At 43.3% G+C, this 23,315-nt stretch overlaps 1 long non-coding RNA gene across 1 annotated transcript; it reads left to right on the top strand.

Annotated features, from left to right (window-relative positions):
- The first annotated feature begins 12,321 nt into the window (after positions 1-12,321).
- Positions 12,322-17,087, top strand: LOC131524593 (uncharacterized). The gene is made up of 3 exons (XR_009267021.1): positions 12,322-12,570; positions 13,021-13,112; positions 13,381-17,087. It is a non-coding gene; the product is annotated as an uncharacterized LOC131524593 (long non-coding RNA).
- Positions 17,088-23,315: the final 6,228 nt, after the last annotated feature.

Here is a 23,315-nt window from a genome sequence, read left to right as displayed (position 1 = left end):
AACCCTGGCGGCGGAGTGTGAGTGGAACAAGGAGGCGCAGCGGGACATTTTTCTGCATGGGCTGGCTGATCGCGTTCAGAAGGAGATTGGTCTGCTGGAGTTACCAGACAGTTTTGAGGATCTCGTAGTATTAACGCTACGTGTGGATTCACGTTTGCACCAGCTGAATCGACGTGCCCACAGCCAGCCGTTTGTGAGTTTTCCCGAGTTTCCCTTGGAGACCAGGAATGCGATCAGCCATTCTACGGACACCGAGCCCATGCAGATTGGCAGAGCCCTCATCGACTCTGGTTCTGAAGGTAATTTTATGGACACGGCTCTAGCCGAACACCTTCACATCCCCAGAATTCCTCTGGGTCGGCAGATTTCTGTCAGGGCACTTTGTGGAGTAGCGCTGCCCAGCATCACTTTCTCCACGCCCACACTGACTCTAGTCACCTCGGGCAATCACTCCGAACGTATCAAGTTTTATATTACTGACTCTCCTCTGGCCCCTATAGTGTTGGGTCATCCTTGGCTCACCCAACATGGCCCTACGATCAATTGGAGACAGAACTGTGTGACGGCGTGGAGTGAAGGATGTTATGCCTCGTGTCTTGTGTCTGCGTGTTCCCCTGTCTCTTGTGTTTCGTTGCAGGATGAGGTGGCGAACCTGTCTAACGTGCCCAGGGAGTACCACGACCTGAAGGAGGTGTTTAGTAAGTCCAGGGCTGCTTCTCTTCCTCCACACCGTCCCTACGACTGTGCCATAGAGTTAGTCCCAGGTACTTCTCCGTCTAAGGGTAGGTTATATTCGCTTTCTGCTCCGGAAAGGGAGGCCATGGAGAAATATATTTCTGATTCTCTAGCAGCGGGGATCATTCGCCCCTCTTCTTCTCCAGCGGGGGCGGGGGGTTTTTTTGTCGCTAAAAAGGATGGTTCCTTGCGACCATGCATTGATTATCGGGGGTTGAACAGCATCACGGTTAAGAATACCTATCCTTTGCCGTTGATGTCTTCAGCCTTTGAACGGTTGCAGGGAGCCTCCGTTTTTACCAAATTGGATTTACGCAATGCTTACCATTTGGTCCGCATTAGAGGGGGGGATGAGTGGAAGACCGCATTTAATACCCCCAGGGGGCACTTTGAGTACCTGGTTATGCCGTTTGGGCTATCCAACTCCCCCGCGGTCTTCCAAGCACTCGTCAATGACGTGTTGAGAGATATGGTCGATCAGTTTATATATGTCTACCTGGACGACATATTGATTTTTTCTTCTTCTCTCCAGGAGCATGTTCAACACGTCAGACGAGTACTCCAGAGACTGCTAGAGAATGGGCTTTTTGTCAAGGCGGAGAAGTGCGCGTTTCACGCACAGACGGTTCCTTTTCTGGGGTTCATCGTGTCGCCGGAGGGGGTTCGTATGGATCCTGACAAGGTTAAGGCTGTGGTAGATTGGCCAACCCCTGATTCCCGCAAGGCCCTGCAGAGGTTTCTTGGGTTTGCTAATTTTTACCGGCGTTTCATTCGCAATTTCAGCCAACTAGCCGCTCCTCTGACTGCCTTGACCTCCACCAAGACGACGTTCAGGTGGTCGAGTGCAGCCGAGCGTTCCGTCTCGGACGACAAGATGCACCCCTGCGCGTTTCTTTCTCATCGTTTATCCGCTGCCGAACAGAATTACGACATTGGTAACAGAGAGTTGCTGGCCGTCAAAATAGCGTTGGAGGAATGGCGTCACTGGTTAGAGGGTTCGGGGGTTCCTTTTATTGTCTGGACCGACCATAAGAACCTTGAATATATTCAGTCCGCTAAACGTCTTAACTCCAGGCAGGCTCGTTGGGCACTATTTTTCGGACGTTTTGATTTTTCCATTTCCTATCGGCCGGGTTCTAAGAACATAAAACCCGACGCGCTGTCACGCATTTTTGATCGATCAGACCGCCCGGTGTCTCCCGAGTGCATCGTACCTGAGAGATTGATTGTCTCTGCAGTCACTTGGGAGATCGAATCGAAGGTCCGCACGGCCTTAGAAGGGGTAACGCCTCCGCCTGAATGCCCAGCGAGTAGATTGTTTGTGCCGGAGAGGTTACGGTCAGACGTTATTCGGTGGGGTCATTGCTCCAACGTGGCTTGTCATCCAGGAATTGGTCGCACCATCTTTTTGGTCAAACAACGATTCTGGTGGCGCACCATGGCTCGCGATATCCGAGAGTTTGTTTTGGCCTGTTCAGTCTGTGCTCGAGGTAAGACTTCCAATCGACCGCCAGAGGGGTTACTTCAGCCGCTGTCGGTCCCTTCGAGACCCTGGTCCCACATAGCGTTAGATTTCGTTACTGCCCTCCCGCCCTCCCTGGGCAATACGGTTGTTTTAACCGTAGTGGACCGGTTCTCGAAGGCGGCCCATTTCATTCCCTTGCCCAAATTACCCTCAGCCAAGGAGACAGCGGCTACTGTCGTGAATCACGTCTTTCGCATTCATGGCCTCCCGATGGACGTGGTTTCCGACAGGGGTCCCCAGTTTGTATCCAAATTTTGGAGAGAGTTTTGTCGTTTACTGGGGGCGACTTTGAGTTTGTCTTCGGGGTTTCACCCTCAGACCAACGGTCAAACTGAGCGGGCAAACCAGGATCTCGAGAGGGTGTTGCGATGTTTGGTCGTTCAGAATCCCACTTCCTGGTGTCAGCAGCTCTCGTGGGTTGAGTACGCACATAACTCGTTGCCAGTGTCGTCTACGGGCCTCTCGCCGTTTGAATGTAGTTTAGGTTACCAGCCACCTCTTTTTCCCAGTATGGAATCTGAAGTCACGGTCCCCTCTGCCCACGCCTTCGTCCAGAGGTGTCACCTTACCTGGACGAGAGCCCGAGAGACTCTCCTCCGGGTGGGGGCGCGCACCAAGGCTAAGGCTGATCGCCACCGGTCAAAGCCTCCCGTATACGTCGTGGGTCAAAAGGTGTGGCTTTCTACTAAGAACATTCCTCTCCGATCCGTTTGTAATAAGTTAGCTCCCAAATTCATTGGCCCGTTTCCTGTCACTAAAAACATTAGCCCAGTGACAGTCCGGCTCCAACTCCCTCCTGCGTACAGGAGAATTCATCCCGTGTTCCATGTATCCAAAATCAAACCCGTTTTTCATTCTCGCCTTAATCCGCCTACCCCGGTTCCTCCACCGCCGCGTCTCGTAGACGGGGAACCTACTTATTCGGTAAACCGTATCCTGGACTCGAGACGGAGGGGACGCGGATTCCAGTACTTGGTGGACTGGGAAGGTTACGGCCCAGAGGAGAGAAGTTGGGTACCTGCCAGGGACATATTGGATCACTCCCTTATTGATGATTACAATCAACAGGGCAGGTTGGCTGAGAGCGCCAAGAGGCGCTCCTAAGAGGAGGGGTACTGTCACGTTTCATGGGTTCGGTATCTCATTCTTGCTTGTGGTGTGTGTGTGTGTTTAAGTGGTGGGTGTGTCAGAGATACGAGTTGATTGGAGTCAGGTGCGGCTCGTATCTCTCTGGCTATTTATGGCACGCTAACCTGTCTTGTCTTCGTCAGTTCCTCTGTGTTAGTTCCTGGGATCGGCTGGCGCGTGTTCCTGGATTCCTCTCGCTGTTCGACCAGTTTCACCTCTCGTTCTCCGGCTGATGGTCTTCGTCCGGCTAGGCTGCCCATTGTGGTCCCTGCGCTACCCAGCCAGCGAACCTCTTGTGACCAATTACTTCTTGTCTTCAGTCAATAAACTGTATTTCACCGCACTTGAATCCTTTTGTCTCATTCCCCGTGACACCTTCACTCCACCAATCACAACGTTCCACATCCCCGGAGTTCTAATCACACACACCTGCACCTGATCACTCCCTCATCAACACCCACTACAAAAGCTCACCACACACACACTTCATTGTCCGATCTCGTCATTGCTACGTGGACTCAGACATCCCAACATCCTGAAACGAAGAAGACTATATCCTTCCAATATTCTAAGACCGCTTACCTTGTATGACTTACCTCCTGTGTTCCTCCTCCTTGTGTCGCCCTCTCTCTCTCTCTGCAGAAGTCCCAGCACGAAGTGTGTGTGTGTCATTCCCTGGATTCAACCTGTCTTGTCTACCTGTATTCCTGGAAGAAGAAAAGAGTTATCACCACCTTATCATCCTCACTAGCATTGCTATTCACAAGACATCTACTCACCTCTCAAGACCTCTCGATTCACCTGTGTGCTGAACCTGTTTAAATAAACCACCTTATACTCACCCATCACCTTTGTGTCCGAGTCCGTCCATAACAGAAGATCGGACCAACACCGTCACTACAGGATGAGCACGCCGGACCCCTTTCAAGAGCTGGTGGATACTCTCAAGAAGTTGCTTTCGCAACCGCCCGCACCAACGGCACCACCAGCTCCACCACCACCACAATCACCGCCTAACCCCACTACGAGCACTCCTTCACCGATCGTTTTCGCCAGTCCTGTGGCCAGACCAGCGCCCTTCTCTGGTTCGGCGGAGGAATGCGATGGCTTCGTTCTCCAAAGCACCTTGAATATAAACCTCCACCCACACGTTTTCACCATAGATCAGTCAAAAATTGCATACATCGTCACCTCGCTCACCGGTCCTGCTCTGAGATGGGCAGAGACCATCTTGAACCAGGCTGGACCCACTACCCACAGCTTCAACAATTTCATCCATCACTTCAAAGAAGTGTTTAGCGTATCGCCTGGAGATTCCACTGTTGGTGAACAACTGTATCAACTCCGTCAAGGTACCAACACCATCCACCAATACGCCTTACAATTTCGAACCCTGGCAGCCGCCAGTGGTTGGAACGAACCTTCACTCATCACAGCGTTCCGACAAGGACTCAACCCTCGCCTCCGCCTCCACCTCAGTGCCTACGACGATAACTACGCTCTGGAAAAGTTTATTCAACTCGCTATCCGTTGTTCTAATCGCATCCAGTCCTGTTCTCCGGATCCTGCCATCGCCATCGCTACTCCTCCCCCTCGCCGACCAGAGAAGGATGACCCTCCAGAACCCATGCAAACTAATGCTACCCGTTTACCACTAACAGAACGACAACGACGTATTTCTCAAAGATTGTGCCTCTACTGCGGAGACGATGGACACCGAGTGTTGGAGTGTCCCTTACGACCACAACGGGTCTTGGTGAGTTCTGTCCTCACTCCTCTTCCCAAGCTTAAGCCCCTCTCCACTCGTGCTTTGCTTACTGCCTGCTCTGATGTATTTACAGTCACCGTCCTCCTCGATTCTGGTTCCGCGGGGAACTTCATCTCGGGTAAACTCATCCAACAGCTCCGCATCCCCACTTTCGACACCCCGAAAAGTTACGAGGCACAATCCATAACGGGCCAATCACTCACCAAAAGGACCATCCATCTATGCACCGAGCCAGTTCAACTACAGATTGGGCAACTACACAGGGAAGACCTTCAATTGCTGGTTCTGGAGGGTTCGACAGTGGACATCATTTTGGGTCGACCGTGGCTGGTGCAGCACGATCCACATCTGTCTTGGAGGACAGGAGAGGTCCTAAAGTGGGGTGAGAAATGCTTCCCTCGCTGTTTTCCCAACTTACCTCAACCAAGGCAACAAGAGAGACCTCAAATAACTATTGGCACAACATCCATAGAAAGTCCTCAAGAAAACCTATCAGTCGACATCCCTTCATGCTACTCCCACTTTAGTGACGTCTTCTGTCCGAAGAGGGCTGCCCAGCTACCCCCACATCGGCCATGGGACTGTGCGATCGATCTGCTTCCGGGTGAGCCAGTACCACAAGGGAAAATTTATCCACTTTCACCACCGGAGCAAAAGGCCATGGAGGAGTATATTGAGGAGGCTTTACACCAAGGATACATTGTGCCATCTACCTCCCCTGCTGCTTCCAGCTTTTTCTTTGTGGAAAAGAAGGACGGTGGCCTACCCCCCTGCATTGATTACCGTAAACTCAACGAAATCACAGTCAAATTCCGGTATCCCCTTCCCCTTGTTCCAGCAGCCCTTGAACAACTGCGCGGCGCCACCATCTTCACGAAACTGGACCTCCGCAGCGCCTACAACCTCATCCGCATACGTAAGGGAGATGAGTGGAAGACTGCCTTCATCACCCCTACTGGTCACTACGAATACCGGGTAATGCCGTATGGGCTTGTCAACGGGAGTTCCTAAACCGCTTCGTTATCGTATACATAGACAACATCCTCATCTACTCCCGGAGCCTGGCCAACCATCGCCACCACGTTGCGGAGGTCCTCCACAAACTCCGTCAGTTTCACCTCTATCTCAAAGCCGAAAAATGCACCTTCCACCAACCCTCAGTACACTTCCTCAGGTATATCATAGACCATCGTGGCGTCCGCATGAACAAGGGGAAGGTGGAAGCAGTCACATCCTGCCCAGTTCCCAACAACATTAAAGAACTTCAAAGATTCCTAGGATTTTCAAACTTCTATCGTCGATTCATTCCCAACTATAGCACCACCACCAGCCCACTCACCGACCTGTTGAAAGGAAAAACAAAGATTCTCACCTGGAACCCGAAAGCCCAAAAAGCTTTTGAAGATCTCAAGCAAGCATTCACCAACGCACCACTCCTTACTCACCCAGACCCCGAAAAACCGTTCATTGTAGAAGTAGACGCAGCCACCACTGGCGTAGGAGCCGTCCTCTCTCAGCAGCAGGGGAAGCCTCCCAGACTCCATCCATGCGCCTATTTCTCCAAAAAACTAAGCCCGGCGGAACGGAATTATGATATCGGGAATCGGGAGTTATTGGCAGTTAAGTTAGCCCTTGAGGAGTGGAGGCACTGGTTGGAGGGGGCAAAGCACCCCTTCCTTGTTCTTACTGACCACAAAAACCTGCAATACATCCGAGAAGCCAAACGGCTCAATCCCAGACAGGCCAGATGGGCATTATTCTTCACTCATTTCCAATTCACGATCTCCTACCGACCCGGAACCAAGAATATTAAGGCTGATGCCCTATCCAGAATCCATACTCCCGAAGATGATGACCAGGAACCCGAAAATATCCTCCCAACAACTATCATCACCAGTCCTATACAGTGGACCTCTCCACCAGTCGCCTCCTCCACACCTCCCGCCAATCCGCCGGGCTGTCCACCAAACCACCAATATGTACCTAGGACCCAACGAACTCCATTAATCCACTCCACCCACGCATCACTTGGTACTGGCCACCCAGGGGCCAACGCAACTCTCTCGCTGCTACGAGACCGCTTCTGGTGGCCCAACATGGCCCAGGACGTCAGAAGGTTTGTGCGAGGCTGCCCGGACTGTGCCATCTCCAAGAGCTCCCGTCATCTCCCAGCAGGCAAACTACATCCATTACCCATACCTCAACGTCCGTGGTCACACCTAGGAGTTGATTTCATCACCGACTTACCACCATCCAACGGAAATACATGCATTCTAGTCATCGTAGACCGATTCTCCAAGTCCTGTCGTCTCATTCCCCTCACCGGTCTCCTAACAGCTCTCCAAACAGCTGAACTCCTATTCAATCACATATTTCGATATTTTGGCATCCCCGAAGACATAGTGTCCGATAGAGGTCCCCAATTCATCTCCCGAGTCTGGAAAGCCTTCTTCTCCCTCCTAGGTGTGACCATCAGTCTCTCATCCGGTTATCATCCACAGTCCAATGGGCAGACCGAGCGCAAAATCCAGGAGATAGGGCGATTCCTGAGAACCTTCTGCCACAGCCGCCAGAACTCCTGGAACCAGTTCATAGGCTGGGCCGAGTACGCCCAAAACTCATTACGACAACAATCCACTGGACTTACCCCATTCCAGTGCGTACTCGGTTTCCAGCCTCCCTTGTTTCCCTGGTCAGGTGAACCATCCAACGTCCCTTCCATCGATCACTGGTTCCGGGATAGCGAGAGAGTCTGGGACGCAGCACACCATCAACTCCAACAGGCAGTGCGCAGACAAAGAGTGACAGCCGACGCCCGCAGATCAGAGAATCCGAACTACCAACCAGGGGAAAAGGTCTGGCTGTCAACCAGGGACATCCGTCTGCGCCTGCCCTGTAAGAAACTTAGTCCCAGATACGTTGGCCCCTTCACCATACTGGAACGTGTCAATCCCGTCACATACAAACTCGAATTACCACAACACTACAGAATTCACCCCACGTTCCATGTCTCACTACTAAAACCCTTCTCTCCACCTCTCACCACAGGGCCTGACTTGGATGAAGAAACCCCTCTCCCACAAATCCTAGACGAAGGTGCGGTGTATCAAGTTAAGGAGATCCTGGAATCCCGGCGTCGTGGTGGTAGATTGGAATACCTCGTGGACTGGGAGGGCTACGGCCCTGAGGAACGCTCTTGGGTAGCCAGAGATGACATCTTAGACCCAACTCTACTCGAGGAGTTCCACACCGCCAACCCAGATCGCCCAGCACCCCGAGGCAGGGGCAGACCACCACGACGCCGAGGTCGGCCCTCAGGAGCGGGCCGTGGAGAGGGGGGTACTGTCACAGACCAGTCAGGCCCTTCACTCCACCAATCACAACGTTCCACATCCCTGGAGTTCTAATCACACACACCTGCACCTGATCACTCCCTCATCAACACCCACTACAAAAGCTCACCACACACACACTTCATTGTCCGATCTCGTCATTGCTACGTGGACTCAGACATCCCAACATCCTGAAACGAAGAAGACTATATCCTTCCAATATTCTAAGACCGCTTACCTTGTATGACTTACCTCCTGTGTTCCTCCTCCTTGTGTCGCCCTCTCTCTCTCTCTGCAGAAGTCCCAGCATGAAGTGTGTGTGTGTCATTCCCTGGATTCAACCTGTCTTGTCTACCTGTATTCCTGGAAGAAGAAAAGAGTTATCACCACCTTATCATCCTCACTAGCATTGCTATTCACAAGACATTTACTCACCTCTCAAGACCTCTCGATTCACCTGTGTGCTGAACCTGTTTAAATAAACCACCTTATACTCACCCATCACCTTTGTGTCCGAGTCCGTCCATAACATTACTATAGTGGCTGATTGAACAAAGACAGAAACAGTGGGTGTGTCATCAGGTCTCGGAGAGGTGGTTATTATAAATAAAAATTAAAATTAAAGCGCACTGAACCAGCAAATTGTGAGGATCGTGACAGCCCGTAGTAAACTTGCGTCTGCTATTGAGTCAGGGATGTGAATCCATCACTTAGCCCGACTGAGCCTAGTTTCTCCCAAGGTTTTTTTTTCTCCATTCTGTCACAGAGGGAGTTTTGGTTCCTTGCCGCTGTCGCCTCTGGCTTGCTCAGTTGGGGACACTTAATTTCTAGCGATTATCGCCGATTTGATTGCACAGATACTATTTAAACTAAACTGAGCTAGACAATGACATCTCTGAATTCAATAATAAAATGCCTTTAACTGAAAATTGAGTGTTTAATCTTATCATTATACATTACTGACACTCTATCCTCCAATTTGATACTGTTAAGTGCTTTGACAATCTGTATTGTTAAAAGCGCTATATAAATAAAGGTGACTTGACTTGACTTGACTTATCTCGGTGCATCTCAGCATACGACGAAGAAAAGAAGACAGGATCGCATCCGTGCCTCTCGTTTCTCACGGCCGTTCCACACGTGTGCAGCACTGTCACGAGCGGAGGTAGTCACTCCGCGAATCATGCCAGTTATTTCTCTTATCTCAGTTGTTTTGTCATAAGCTATACCCATTAATTAATACTATATTTATATTTCCAAGATTATGAAATCCTTATGCACTGCAAGTTTTCATTGCTTGCTTGATCAGCCGTTTGATCAATGGTCTCTCTACGTAGCGGAAAGTTTATTTCCTTTATCGACAAAAGCAACTTATGTCAGAGACAGAGGATATTAACATTGTTGCTATATAATTACATGACTAATCCATGCCGGAGAAAATTAATCGTAGATGGAGGTTTTAACCGCAGGTTACAATTCTAATCCCGATTTGTTCATCTAAGTTTAAAATTAAGTGGTGCAACACAACTCGATTTAAAATAAAACCCAGATCAACAAATCAGCTCTAAACTTTGCTTGTTGGTGCAACTCACTCCTAGAGTCATACACTCGATACAATGTCGAAATGAACGACAGAAGGGGAACGTCTTGGTTATGTATGCTAACCCTCGTTCCCTGATGGAGGTGAACGGAGACGTTGTGTCCTTCTTGCCACAATCCCGAACTGCCTCTGAGTGAGTTGAGACACTTCTTGACTCCTCAGAACAGAACGTGTGAGCAGATGCTATGCTGGCCTATTTACACCCGGATATCCGGGTGTGGCCAGCTATGCAAATTCTGCACACCCAATTTCATTGGCCTTTTCTCAAAGATGTCAGAGGTGTTTGGTCTCCCAAGAGCGACCCCTAGTGTTGTACACTCGACACAACGCCTCCGTTCCCTCCATCAGGGAATGAGAGTTACCATACATAACCAAGATGTTTCCTCATAAAAAGGCAAATGAGTCTCACAGTTGTAACACACAATACATATATTTGTCCATACCTCTGCATTTTCTCTCAAATAGACTTTTGTATTTGCAAATCACTTTGCGTTTGTTTGAAAGTCGGGTTTTTCTTTGCAAAGCAGATTGTGTTTATTTGGAAAACACTAGATTTGTTTGATGAATATTGGCACAAAATTCGCTCCATACCTATACCCTCAAATGCACTATTTGAGTGGACAGCCATTTTAAGTGGTGTTCGAAACCATATGCTGCGTCCCAATGTGCATACTTATACTACGCCCTTAAAGTATGTACTCTTTTGGTGAAGAAAAAGTACACACTTTTGAGTGTGTAGCAGAAGAGTAGGCAAGCTTTGGGACATACTGTATTATCACGTCACACAACTGCGTCTTTAACGGACCGTTCATGTCGCATCTGTTACACGCACCGTCACTGTAAACTGGCCTGTCAATCATCTTGTCACTGTTAACATCCTCCACATTTAATTTAATTTAACTTCCTACCATATTGGAGAAAAAAGAAGTAGCTCGTTGATCTGCCAGTCGCGGGTCTTGTATTCAGAGAACTCTGCTATTTTCTGCATAATGATGCATTTAAAAGTTAACGACCAAATGGATGTTTATAAAAGTTCACATTGCTGTTGCAGATGAAATATAATACGGATAACAATAAATAAATAGTTTTTACTAATTTAAATGTTGATTATTATAGTAACTCTCAGACCCCTTTTTGTAAACCTCTCTAAGGTCCCCTTACGAAAATTAACCATGGTTTTTTTTGTAGTAACCATGGTTTAACTATGGTTTTTGCAGTAAAACCATAGTAACTACAAAATTAACCATGGTTTTACCACAGTAACCAGAGTTAAACTATGGTTTTTGTAGTAAAACCACAGTAACTACATAATAAACCATGGTTTAACTATGGTTTTTGTAGTAAAACCATAATAACTACATAATAAACCATGGTTTTACCACAGTAACCATAGTTAAACTATGTTTTTTGTAGTAAAACCATAGTAACTACATAATAAACCATGGTTTAACTATGGTTTTAGTAGTAAAGCCATAGTAACTACGAAATTAATCATGGTTTTACTGCAGTAACCATGATTTATCTATAGTTTTTGTAGAAAACCATAGTAATTGCAAAATGAACTATGGTTTACCACAGCATTTTTAGTAGAACCATTACAAAATAACCCATGTTTTTCAAAAGTATTAACTACATATTTAGTTATTTCTTACTCTTAAAAAAAAAAATAGGGCTCAATAAAATAATCATAATTAATCTCATGATTTCTGAAAATGAAACAATCAAATTTGGCAAAGTTGTCAGTTATTACAAAAAATACACTCTTAAAAAATGGTTATTTGGCAGGGTGTATGTTTCCATGAAGAACCTTTAATATCCAAAAGAACCTATCTATTGCACAAAAGGTTCTTTAGACTATATAATGGTTCTTCACAATCAACATTTTGTAATTATTTTTTTTTTGGAAAGTGAGATCAAGTGAGCTAAATGTTCCTAGCTGCCTGGTCCAGAACTCATTCCAGACTCATTTTCTTTTAGTTGTGTTCAATTAAAGCTCAATAAAGTATTAATTTTTAGTTATAAATAGTGTTTAATTAAAAAAACACCAGTAGATCAGTCCTTTTATACTTTTTACTCCTATTTTAATGCTGTTTTGCATGACTCAAAAAATGTATTATGCTTATTTAGCAAAAGCAAAGTTTAGTTTAAAAATCATGTTTTAAAATGAAATAAAAAGGCTGAGTGATACAAATCTTAAAATATATATATATTTTTTTATTTTATTTATCCCACTATCATACATTTTGCACCAATGTATTGGTCGTAGAACTACAAAATGAGTTTCAAATTCGCGATTTAAAGAAAGATTTTAAGAGGTTTATGAATGCTGCATGACTGTGACGTGTTTAAATGGACTCGCGCGCTGAATTCACGCGCTCATTCAAACACTGCAGCGGCGGGAGTTTCCATGGAAACGGTGCTCAACACTGTAACTGACGAACAGTAAATCTCCGTCTCTCGCTGCTGTTTTCACTGCTTTCAGGTGAGTTTAGTCCCTAAAATCACACAAATATCACATACAACTGTTCCAGACACTTTCTTACATGTAACTGACATGTTTCTGTTGAATATTTACTTCATATAAATGTTTTACAGTCTTCGAAAAAGTCTGCTAGCATCTGTTTTCAGGCGAGGTGTGTTATAGGCTAACGCTGAAGCCTGAGCTCTTATTTATGAAAGTTTGGGCTTTTAATCACATCTTTATGTGTAGATGAGAGGTTTTGATAGCTTTGTAAAGGGTTTGCTGTCAGTTTGTCAATGGTTTATTGGAAGTTGTCTAAGTTATTTAACCTAAAATATGTGCTGTATACTGTTAATGGGTGACGTCACTTACATGAAGCACGAATTAACTGAATCTAACATTAGTTCAAAAGTGCTTTGATCTTTCATGGTAAACAAATACTGATAAATTTAAATTGTTCTGTGGTTTCAGGAGTGATAATATAATCTTTCTACAAAGGAAGAGAAGCTCCAAGATTTCAAAATTACTGAAGGGAGCTGCTGACAGAAATGCAGAAAACACAGGTGAGCATAGAAGAAATATGCATTCATATGCATTTTTGTTTTTCACAACATATTTTCTTATATCACCATGCATCTGTTATATTATAGTTCATTAAAGGAAGGTTTTGACAGGTAGTGACACAAACCTAAATACATGAATGTTAATAATTTTTTTTAAAGAAATTGTTTGTGTGTGCATGTACCGTTTTCTTTTCTGCGTTTCACTTGCTTCCTTTAAATAAAGCTAAATATCGTTGGCTCTGTGATAAATTGCATATTATGTTTCTAGATTATATGCTGATGGCCGTGCAGCAGAGGAGCGCAGAGTCTCCTGTCGGACAACATCTCTAAAGCCTAGTTCACACTACACGACTTTACACGTCGGGAGATCGCTGTGCTGTTCAGACTACATGACTTGATTGTCTGTTTTTAAGTCGTTGTGGTGTTCACACTACGTGACTCTGTGTAAATGATCTGCAACCAGGGGTTACACACTACACGAGCTGACAACAACTCTGTCACCCAAGGACTTGATTCGGTCCCTAAACCACATTTTGTCATGAAAACACGCGAGAATTGACCGTTAGCAAAGAGCTTGATTGACATGAGATCTGACCAATCAGAAGGCTTATATTATGTGCAAGTCATTGTTTTGCAAGTCACAAGTAAGTCTCGAGTCTTTGCATTCAAGTCTCGAGTCAAGTCCCGAGTCAAGACAGACAAGTCCCAAGTCAAGTCTCGAGTCAAAATAGGCAAGTCCAAGTCGAGTTGCAAGTCCTCAACTTTTAACTTCAAGTCTTAAACAAGTCATTAGTGCTCTTTGCCCAAATTAGTGTCTCAGTATTAATTCCCATATCAAATTTATAGTAATTTATATCAGGAAGTCAGGTAGAATATGTTTTTACATAGTTTAATTTCATGTGAGATGGGTGCCCTTAGTAAAACTACTCAAGTTCAATTTAGGGATTGTGCCAAAATAGTACAAGCAGTGGAAAAAAAATAAATAAATAAACTATTTTATTAGTAACAGAATATCAAAGACAACATAATTTCATAGAAATTACATGAAATACTTCAAAAGTAATTAAAATTAAAAGAAATACTTTTTTTTAGAAATACTTTGCATGTGTGCATAAGAAGAATATATGCTAGGTGTTTGTTATATCTAAGCCAATGAGCCATTATTTGGAACCTCAATGAAACAGATTTAAAAACATGTGAGCAGAAACTCAGAAAGAACCGCTTTGAAAGAACTAGAAGAAATAACTGCTACCATAATTTATGTGAGAGGAAACCTGCAATATGGATGCAGACAAACTCATGAAGACAGTCATTCAAAAATGCTGTGCTACCATTCTTTATAACTAAGAGTAACAAAGACAAAATGTTGTATGTTAAATGTTAAGTATATAATATGCATAGTTGATCGCTAAATTTAGGGGCTATATGTGCTATAGGCTACAGACTGATTTACAACACGTGAATTCAATTAATTATGCTGAAAGAAATAAAAGTGAAATGAGTGCCTGGTGAAGAGGGAGAAAAATGTAGTATATTTTATAGTTATATATAGACTACAATTCACAAATCATTTTGTGAAAGAACACTTCTTCAAATTATATTTTAAAATTATCATTAGGCCAATTGCTCCTTTATTATTTTTCTTCAAATTATAGCTAATTTTTTTGCAATAATTAATTTTAAACCTAGCTTAAATCAAGGTTTATCTAATAATTATTTTGCACCAAACTTTAAACCTTTAAAAATAAGCAGGTTTACATTCTAACCCATCGTTTTGATCCTGGATTTAAGTAATATTTAAATCTTGATTATGGATTAACTTTAAACTTAACTGAGGTATAAATGAAAAATAAAATGCACATGCCATTAAAATATGCAACTGATTGAACAAAAACAGTGGAGATCTGACAAAAAAAAACAAAAAAAAAAAGGGTCTCAGAGAGGTGTTTACCAATAAAAATGAAAATTAAAGCACATCGATTTGGTAGAGCTGCGAGGGGTCGTGGGATGCGGATCCGTCACTCATGGTCCACCTCGGCGTCGGACAAACAAAAGAATTGAGGAATATGTTTAGCATTTCACAGCAGCGGTTACGGTGATGATGAGGCGAGCACCAGTGATCCTCCCTGGTTTTTTTATATTTTATCCTCTCCTCCCTGCCGCTCAAACGGGCAGGGCAGCGCTTTTCACGAGCGGAGATAGCAACTACTTTTTTTTTCGTATCTCGGTTCTTTTGTTGTAAGTTATGCTATTACTCCATTAATTTATACTAGCATATACTGTATATCAAGCGCTCCCTGAACGCAGTCTCTGGCTTACTGCCAGTCAAGCGCAAGCATGCTGCACCCGTCTAGAGTGATAACGACGCTGATCTGATCAAGTCTTTCCGAGTCACAGGGCTCAAGTCCAAGTCAAGTCTCGAGTCATTGCTGTCAAAGTCTAAGTCGAGTCTCAAGTCTTCTTTAATTATGTCGAGTCGAGTCACAAGTCATCAAATTTGGGACTCGAGTCCGAGTCAAGTCTTGAGTCATGTGACTCGAGTCCACACCCCTGTGAGTGTGCAACTGACCAATAACAATTGAGTATTCCAGCAAGTTGTTTATTAATATTGTGTATATATTCTTCTCATTTTTAGGTCCTGAGACCATATGGGGTGAAGATCAAGACAACCAAACCAAAGGTGGACTGTAACCTACTGGACTATATGATAAACTTCATACTGACCACTACTGCCATGTATACAGCATGAAAAGTTTTTGAAAAGAGGGGCATTTCCTTCACCAAGTAAAAGTGTGGAGGATTCATCTGACCTTCATCGGCCCCCATGAGGTGACTCGATGTAGAATAAATCAGCTTGCTTTAGGCCTGAAATGACTGAAATCTTCTCATGTGAGTTGATATCATTTTAAACATTCTTTAAAGTACTTCTCATTTCTTGTGAATGTATTTTGTTGTATGTGTAAAATTTTTCCACTAAAAGAACCTTTTTTACCTTCATTGATATTGTAATCAAGGTTGTTAATGCTATGGACTGCACACATCTGCCTGTGTTGGGCTTGTGTTTACAGGTTGTATAAAACTAGGCCTGGCTGCAACAACTAATCGATAATTAAAATAATCATCAACGAATTTGAATAGTGCATCAAAACAAACAGACCGCTCATAATTCTAACTAAAATACACATTTTACTAAAATATTTTTTTGTTAGAAATTAAGTGTAGGTTTAAAACCCTACATGTAACACAAGTAATCATATTTATGAGAGCAGTAACAGTAAAGGCACTATTGTTGGAACTGTCCATTAATATAATATAATATAAATGCTCTGTTCAGACGAATGATTGTGTTTGTTCCTCGTACCTCTTACAAGTTAACATTGTGTTTTTTTGTTTAAATTGTTTTAGATTCTGTTTCTAAATAACAAGCTTTGTTGTTATTAGGTTTAGAATGTAATGTTTGTATTTTAACACTTTAATGCTTATAATGTACAGCAGAGCCTACATGGATACATTCTTTATATTTGTTTTCATAGGCAGGATGTGAAATGACGTTCTTTAAAATAATGGATTAAAATTATTTTAATTAAAAAATTTGGTATATATTTTATTTATTTATTTATTTGTCATCCAATTACTAGTATTAATTAAAAAGAAATCTACAAATAAATTGGTTATCCAAAAAAATTGTTAGTTGCATGCAGCCCTACAAAAGATATTGTTAAAGAGGTCAGCGGTATAATGTTATGAACACGAAGTCATGTTTATTTGTACAACATGTAATTAATTTCTATAGAGATAATGCATTATTACAGTGAAACAATTTGCTATTTTTATTTTGTAAATTAGCAGAAAACCATCTCTACCACTGCAGTGCTTTATCACTATTTTTTAAATAAAGTTATAGTTCATAGTTCTGAATCATTTTGACATGTGACAACAATATTTTGTTTCAGATTATGTAACTGCTATAATAAAGCCTGTATCATAGAATAGTAACTTGTCATTCTGTTTTTATTTTGTAGATGTTTGTTGAATAACTAGGCTTAAATGTAATTTGAGGTACTTTAGTAAAACCATGGTTAAACTATGGTATTACAACCATAGTTCATTTGTGGTACTTGAACCATGGTTTTTAAAACCATGGTTCGCACCAAAAAACCACGGGTACTACAGTCACGGTTTACTACAGTTGTACTATAGTATTACTACAATATAACTGTAGTAAAACCATGGTATCAGAACCATGGTTTTTTAAAACCATGGTATGCACCAAAAAACCACGGGTACTACAGTCATAGTTTATTACAGTTTTACTATAGTATTACTACAATATAACTGTAGTAAAACCATGGTATCAGAACCATGGTTTTTTAAAACCATGGTTTGCACCAAAAAACCACGGGTACTACAGTCATGGTTAACTACAGTTTTACTATAGTAAAACCATGGTTAATTTTCGTAAGGGTCGATCGCGCGCATCCGCCACGTTTGTAGTTTTTCTTGTAGTAGTCTTCCTTACAAACGGGTGCACAGTCATTATTATTATTATTATTATTATTATTATTTACTCGTACAGTTATGTGATGCATTTCTGGTCTCAAATTATTGCTTTTAATTTCTGTCAGGATGGTTCTTTTCCATAATACTGAATGTAGTAATAAAGATAATAAAGAGTTGGTTATGTTTTAATTTAATTTAATTTAAATTTTATTTTTTGGAGTCTAATCTTCATAAAATACAATACCTTGTTGTATTTATGTCTTTTGAGTTAACCCTTTAGATTAGACTATAGTGTTACTGACTATACTTTTGTAACATATGACACTTTAGACATTAACACTGTGTACACACTCTTGAATTGTTTTTTATTGTTTATTTTTGTGCCAGAAAAAGCTTTACCAAAGAGGATAACTATTCCAAAATTAATTAAAACAATTTAAATAAAAAATACAAGAAAATTAAAATATACTAAAGCCACAGAGCCAGATCATAACCTTAATATTTTAAACTAACATTAGTCATTCATATTCAAAATGTTATTTGCTTTCACTTTATGTCATTGTGTCCTTTTTGACCAATCTTCTTATACAAATATTAGACCAATATGTCAAGTCTGCCTAGGAAAAACAATTATACCAGCAAAGTTAGAATTGGAGTAAAAATTAACAAACTATAAGTGCTTTGTAATTTTAGGCTTGTAAAAAATATTTTTTTATTATATAGTTATATTATATGTTTATTGATAGACATAGACAGTGAAAGGACAAATCAATCAATATTTTATTTATAACAGGGTTTTATTTATTTATAAAATAACACAGATCCTCAAGAAACAGTAACAAAAACATAGTGACAGAAATGAACAGACCATTTTTATTTCTAGGAAAATGCTTATTACACATATTTTGATAATTTTATGATAACTCTTAAATATGATCCAACATACAAAAAAATACAGTTTTACTTTATAGTATTTTACTGATCCGGCAAGTGGTCACGTGAAAAAAGAACGAATGACTCAAAGACTCGGGAGGTGAACTAATCAATTCTCTTTCGGGCTCTGACTGCATTGGTTAGTGTATGAGGCTGTCACGTGATGAACGAACGACTCAAACCCGAAGACTTGTCAGATAAGAGGTGAGGTGAGCTAATCAAGACCCAGGTAAACGATTAATTAATCTTTTCTGTTTCTTATAGCATTATAGTTTGTATTGTTTGTAGTGTGATCAATGTTTGCATAAGTAGTAGATGTGTTAGGGAAGTAGCACGTAACATTTTAATTATATTTTGCTAAAATGAACGAAATGACTCGAAAAAAGATTAGTTCATTTTGCTGAACGAGACTCAAAGGTCCGAGTCAGTAAAATGATCCGAACTTCCCATCACTACACTGCAGCACTGTCTGAGGTGGCGACTGCTGCCACAGCTTCTCCAGAGGTGGTGGCAACTGCTGCAGAACCTCCAGAGGTGTCAGCGGTATCCGTCGGTGAACTCTCGCTCTGTCCTGTCACGGTTATGGAGGCCGTCAATGATCTCTTGTCTTGCCCTGTCACGGCTACGGAGGCTGTCTGCATATCCTCGTCCTGTCCTGTCGCAGCCAAAAGGGCTGTCCCTGAACTCTCGTCATGTCCTGTCACGGCCACGGAGGCCGCTTTTGAACATTTGCCCTGCTCTGAACCAGCCAAGGAGGCCATCTCTGAACTCTCGTCCCATTCTGAGCCAGCCATGGTGGCTGATTGTGAACTGTCTGTCTTGTCTGTCACTGCCAACGAAATTATTGATCAACAGTTTGTCTGTCCCCTTCCCATCAATGTTTTTAGTTATGGACTGCTTGCCCGCTCAGTTGCCACCAGGGAAGATATTCATAGACTTCACATGTTCCCCACCTCTGTCCTTGTGTCTGTTCTTTCTCCTCCTTGTGTCTCAGTTTTCCCTAGGTCCCAGTCTCTGCTGTGGATTCCTGATCTGTCATGGTGTGCTCCTGCTCTATCTGCTCCGCTCTGGTGGTCTTCTGCTCCGCCCGCTCTGTCTGCGCCGCCGTGGTGGTCTGCTATCTGGCTCTGGTGGTGTTCTGCTCCGCCCTGGCTGGCTCCTGCTCTGTCTGCGCCTCCGTGGAGGTCTTTGGGGGGGCTCTGTCACGAATCCTGTCCCTGCACTTCCGTTCATTCACCACCAGAGATCACTCGCTCACCACATTGTCTCTCACAGCACACATCACACTGGACTCAATTTCCCATTATCCATTGCACTGATTGCGCACACAGCTGAACGCACTGATCACACAGCTCTCACTAATCACACACTCTATTTAAACCCTGGACTTTGTTTCCCTCACAGCCGAGTATTGTATGCGTTTACCGCTCCCCTAGCCGTAGCAACTCTACAGAGCCCTAGTTAGTATCCTAGTCTTGCATTGCCTGTTTCCTGTGCTTGTTTTCTAGCCCGTGTTTCTTTCCGTGCCATTCCGTGTTTCTAGTCAGTTCCTGTATTGTCCTGCGTTTTTCACTCCCCTAGTGTCAGCTGCTTTACAGAACGTTTGTTATTTTCTAGTCTGTGTTCCCTGTATTTACCCGTCTCACTGTTCGGACTCTGTTTATTCCCTTGCCTGGATTATCTCTCTGCCTTGCCCTTTTGGATTCTGTTCGCCCATCGTCGACCTTCGCTTGCCCTAGGATTACTCTTTGTCTTGTCCCTGCCATACTTGTTTGCCATTGCTCGACCCTGCCTGTATTTATGACCATGCCTGTAAATAAAAGCTTGCACTTGGATCCGCACGTCTCACGTCTCGTCAGCCCCGTTACAATAACGTTAATATTACGATTTATAGACCCTTTTTGCGCCGACGTCATGATTATGTCACAGCGCTAGCTGGAGGCAAAACAAAGGGAGAACTGGAGGCGGCCCATTCAAACCAGCGTAGATTCGGCTACATGAGGAGCTTAAAATACCATCTTGTTGTGATGTTGGATGCAAGAATCGACGTAGTACAGGCTCCAATTTGAAATTTTAACGCATATCTGCTGCCACTCCCAGACAAAAAAAACCGACGACAGCTGTGGTTAAACGATATAAAACGAGCGGACTGGACAGTAACGATCGTCAAAAATGCTCGCGTTTGCAACACTTCTTATCAAAGAAGGTTAAATAAAGTATTGTCTTTTGTTGTTATGGATTATGGTTTGTGTTACGTGTCTAAAGATTTCTTATGCATCTCACAACTATGAAATAATGTCTGTGTGTAAGTATTGTAAACTTAACTTTACATAATTTACAGGATGTACTTTAAAATAACTATTTGGCTGTTACGGGGCTGAGAGACGTGCGGATCCATCTGCAGACTTTTATTGAAGAGAGACGTGGTCATAACAGGCAGGGTCGAACAATGGCAGACAGGTATAACATGGGCGAGACAAAGAGTAAACTAAGACAAGCGTGGGTCGATGATCGGCGAACAGTATCCAAAGGGGCGAGACAGGAGAGGTAATCCAAAACGTCAGCGATAGTCCAGGCAGGGGAAACCACAATCCAACAAAGGCGAGGCGAGGAAAACTAACAGGGCTCTGTAGGGCAGCGATAATGCATTCAATACTCACCCAGAGGGAGGAAAAAGTCCATGGCTTGAGTGTGATTGGTTAGCTGTGTGCGTGTGATCAGGTGAGCGTGTGATTGGTGAGATGGCTGATGGGAAACGCAGTCCATTGAGTCTATGTGTGAAAGTCAATGTGGTGAGCGAGTGACCTCTGGTGGTGAATGAACGGAAGTGCAGACCAGATTCGTGACATTGGCCATGATACATACATCTTCAAGTAATATATCCATCACATTGAATGTTTAACTTTTTGTATTTTGACCCAGTTCACTCTCACATAACGTTAGCTGTAAAAATAGCCTGCTGAAGTTGAAATATATGTACATCTTCATGACTAGATAGACACAAGTGAGTTTCTCTTTACTACTCGTTTGGTTTCTCAAACGTTATATGCGACTCGAGTCACCCAGTCGGAGGTAACGTTAATCCTGTCAGATCGTCCATCCGTGAGCACATGTAAGGAATTGGAATGCAGACTGTGTTTGGCTTGCAATAACTTGACACACACAGAGATCAGGATTAATTGCCGCATGCAGGGACTTTATGTCAGGGTTGGGTGAAGGGATGAGAGCGAGGACTCAAACGCAGGAGGAAAAGAGCTTTCTTAGCAAAAAATATAAATAAAAACTACCCCGTAGGGGAAAACAGACTGGCAAGGCTGGATCAGGCTTAGGCAGGACAGGACACCAGGCACGGTTACCACATTTGACATTCAACGAACTCGCACGGGACTGCAAACACAAGGAGATTAGGGAGCAAATGAGGAGGGTGACGAGATAACACAGGTGGGGCAAATTAACCAATAATCAGGAAACAAGGTGGGAGGGGTCAAGACAAATTGACATGAGAGAGCACATGGCAGACAGAAAACTAGGACAAAAGCCATGTGCTCACACAAAACAAAAACACAAGCACATGGCCAGCAATAACAATCATCAGCCATGTGCTAAACAGGACACGAACACGCAGCTAATGAGAATACTCATAAGCCGCGTGTTCACACAAGACATGACAACATAAAAGCAAGCAGCCAGTGAAAAAACACAAGCTGCGTGCAACACAGAACAAGAGAGAGCACGCGGCCGAACCCGAACCGTGTGCCGAACAAAACACAACACACACGGACAGAGGAGCGCACGGCCCGAGCGAACTCGAGACCGCACGCTCCCACAGCAAGACAGACCTGGAACGTGAGTGTCCGAATCCCGACACGAAAACCAGAACAGAGCCTGAGCAAGCCAGCGTGCCGGGATCCGAACACCACGCCCCAACATGAAACAGAGCACGTAGACAAGAGAGCGCGCGGCTTGAGCACACTCGAAGCCGCGCGCTCACCAGAAAACAAGACAAGAAGGGAGTGTCAGAGCTCTGTCACAATACCACGAATAAACTAGACCGAAGTGACAGAACCCTGACACTTTATCTTAACTATAAGATTTTGAGTTAAAATTCCAGTTGCATAAAATACAATTTCAATATGACTGTATAAATAAAAATCAAATCAAATAAATGTCAGGTTGGGGCAAGTTGTCACTTTTAATGCAATTTTTGGTAATACTTTAGATGAGAGAATATGTATTCACTATTAACTAAGAGTTTTGCCTAAATAAACCCCTAATGTGTTTCTTATTGATAGTAAATAGTTGGTTGTAGTAGTTATGTTTAGGTATTGGGTAGACTTAAGGGGTCCAGAATATGGTCATGCAGAATAAGGCATTAATATGTGCTTTATAAGTACTAATAAACAGCCAATGTGCTAATAATATGCATGCTAATAACAAAGAATGGTGTTCCCTAATCTAAAGTGTCACCTAATTTTCTAGGTGCGTGTACAGTATAATTGTACATTTCTACTATTAATTTATACAAAAAAGAGAGTTAATGTTTATCAATATTAAACGTTTGAATTTATCATTAACTTGACTGGGGAATTTCCATGATAGAAAATGGCTCCTTCTGCAAAATGTGAACTGCCACATAACCTGCACAAGCAGATATTGAGAAATCCTGAGCAAACGATGATGAGGATGATTTGTCTGGATGTGTTTGTTTGACCCAACCCCTTGTGCTTCCAGAGCTCCTATAAAAGCCTTGTATCTCCTGTCTCCTCGTGC

This window comes from Onychostoma macrolepis, chromosome 02 (genome assembly GCF_012432095.1).
Source record: "Onychostoma macrolepis isolate SWU-2019 chromosome 02, ASM1243209v1, whole genome shotgun sequence".
NCBI lineage: Eukaryota > Metazoa > Chordata > Actinopteri > Cypriniformes > Cyprinidae > Onychostoma > Onychostoma macrolepis.
Note: the sequence above shows the minus strand (reverse complement) of the source record. Positions and strands in the feature narration are given on the sequence as shown.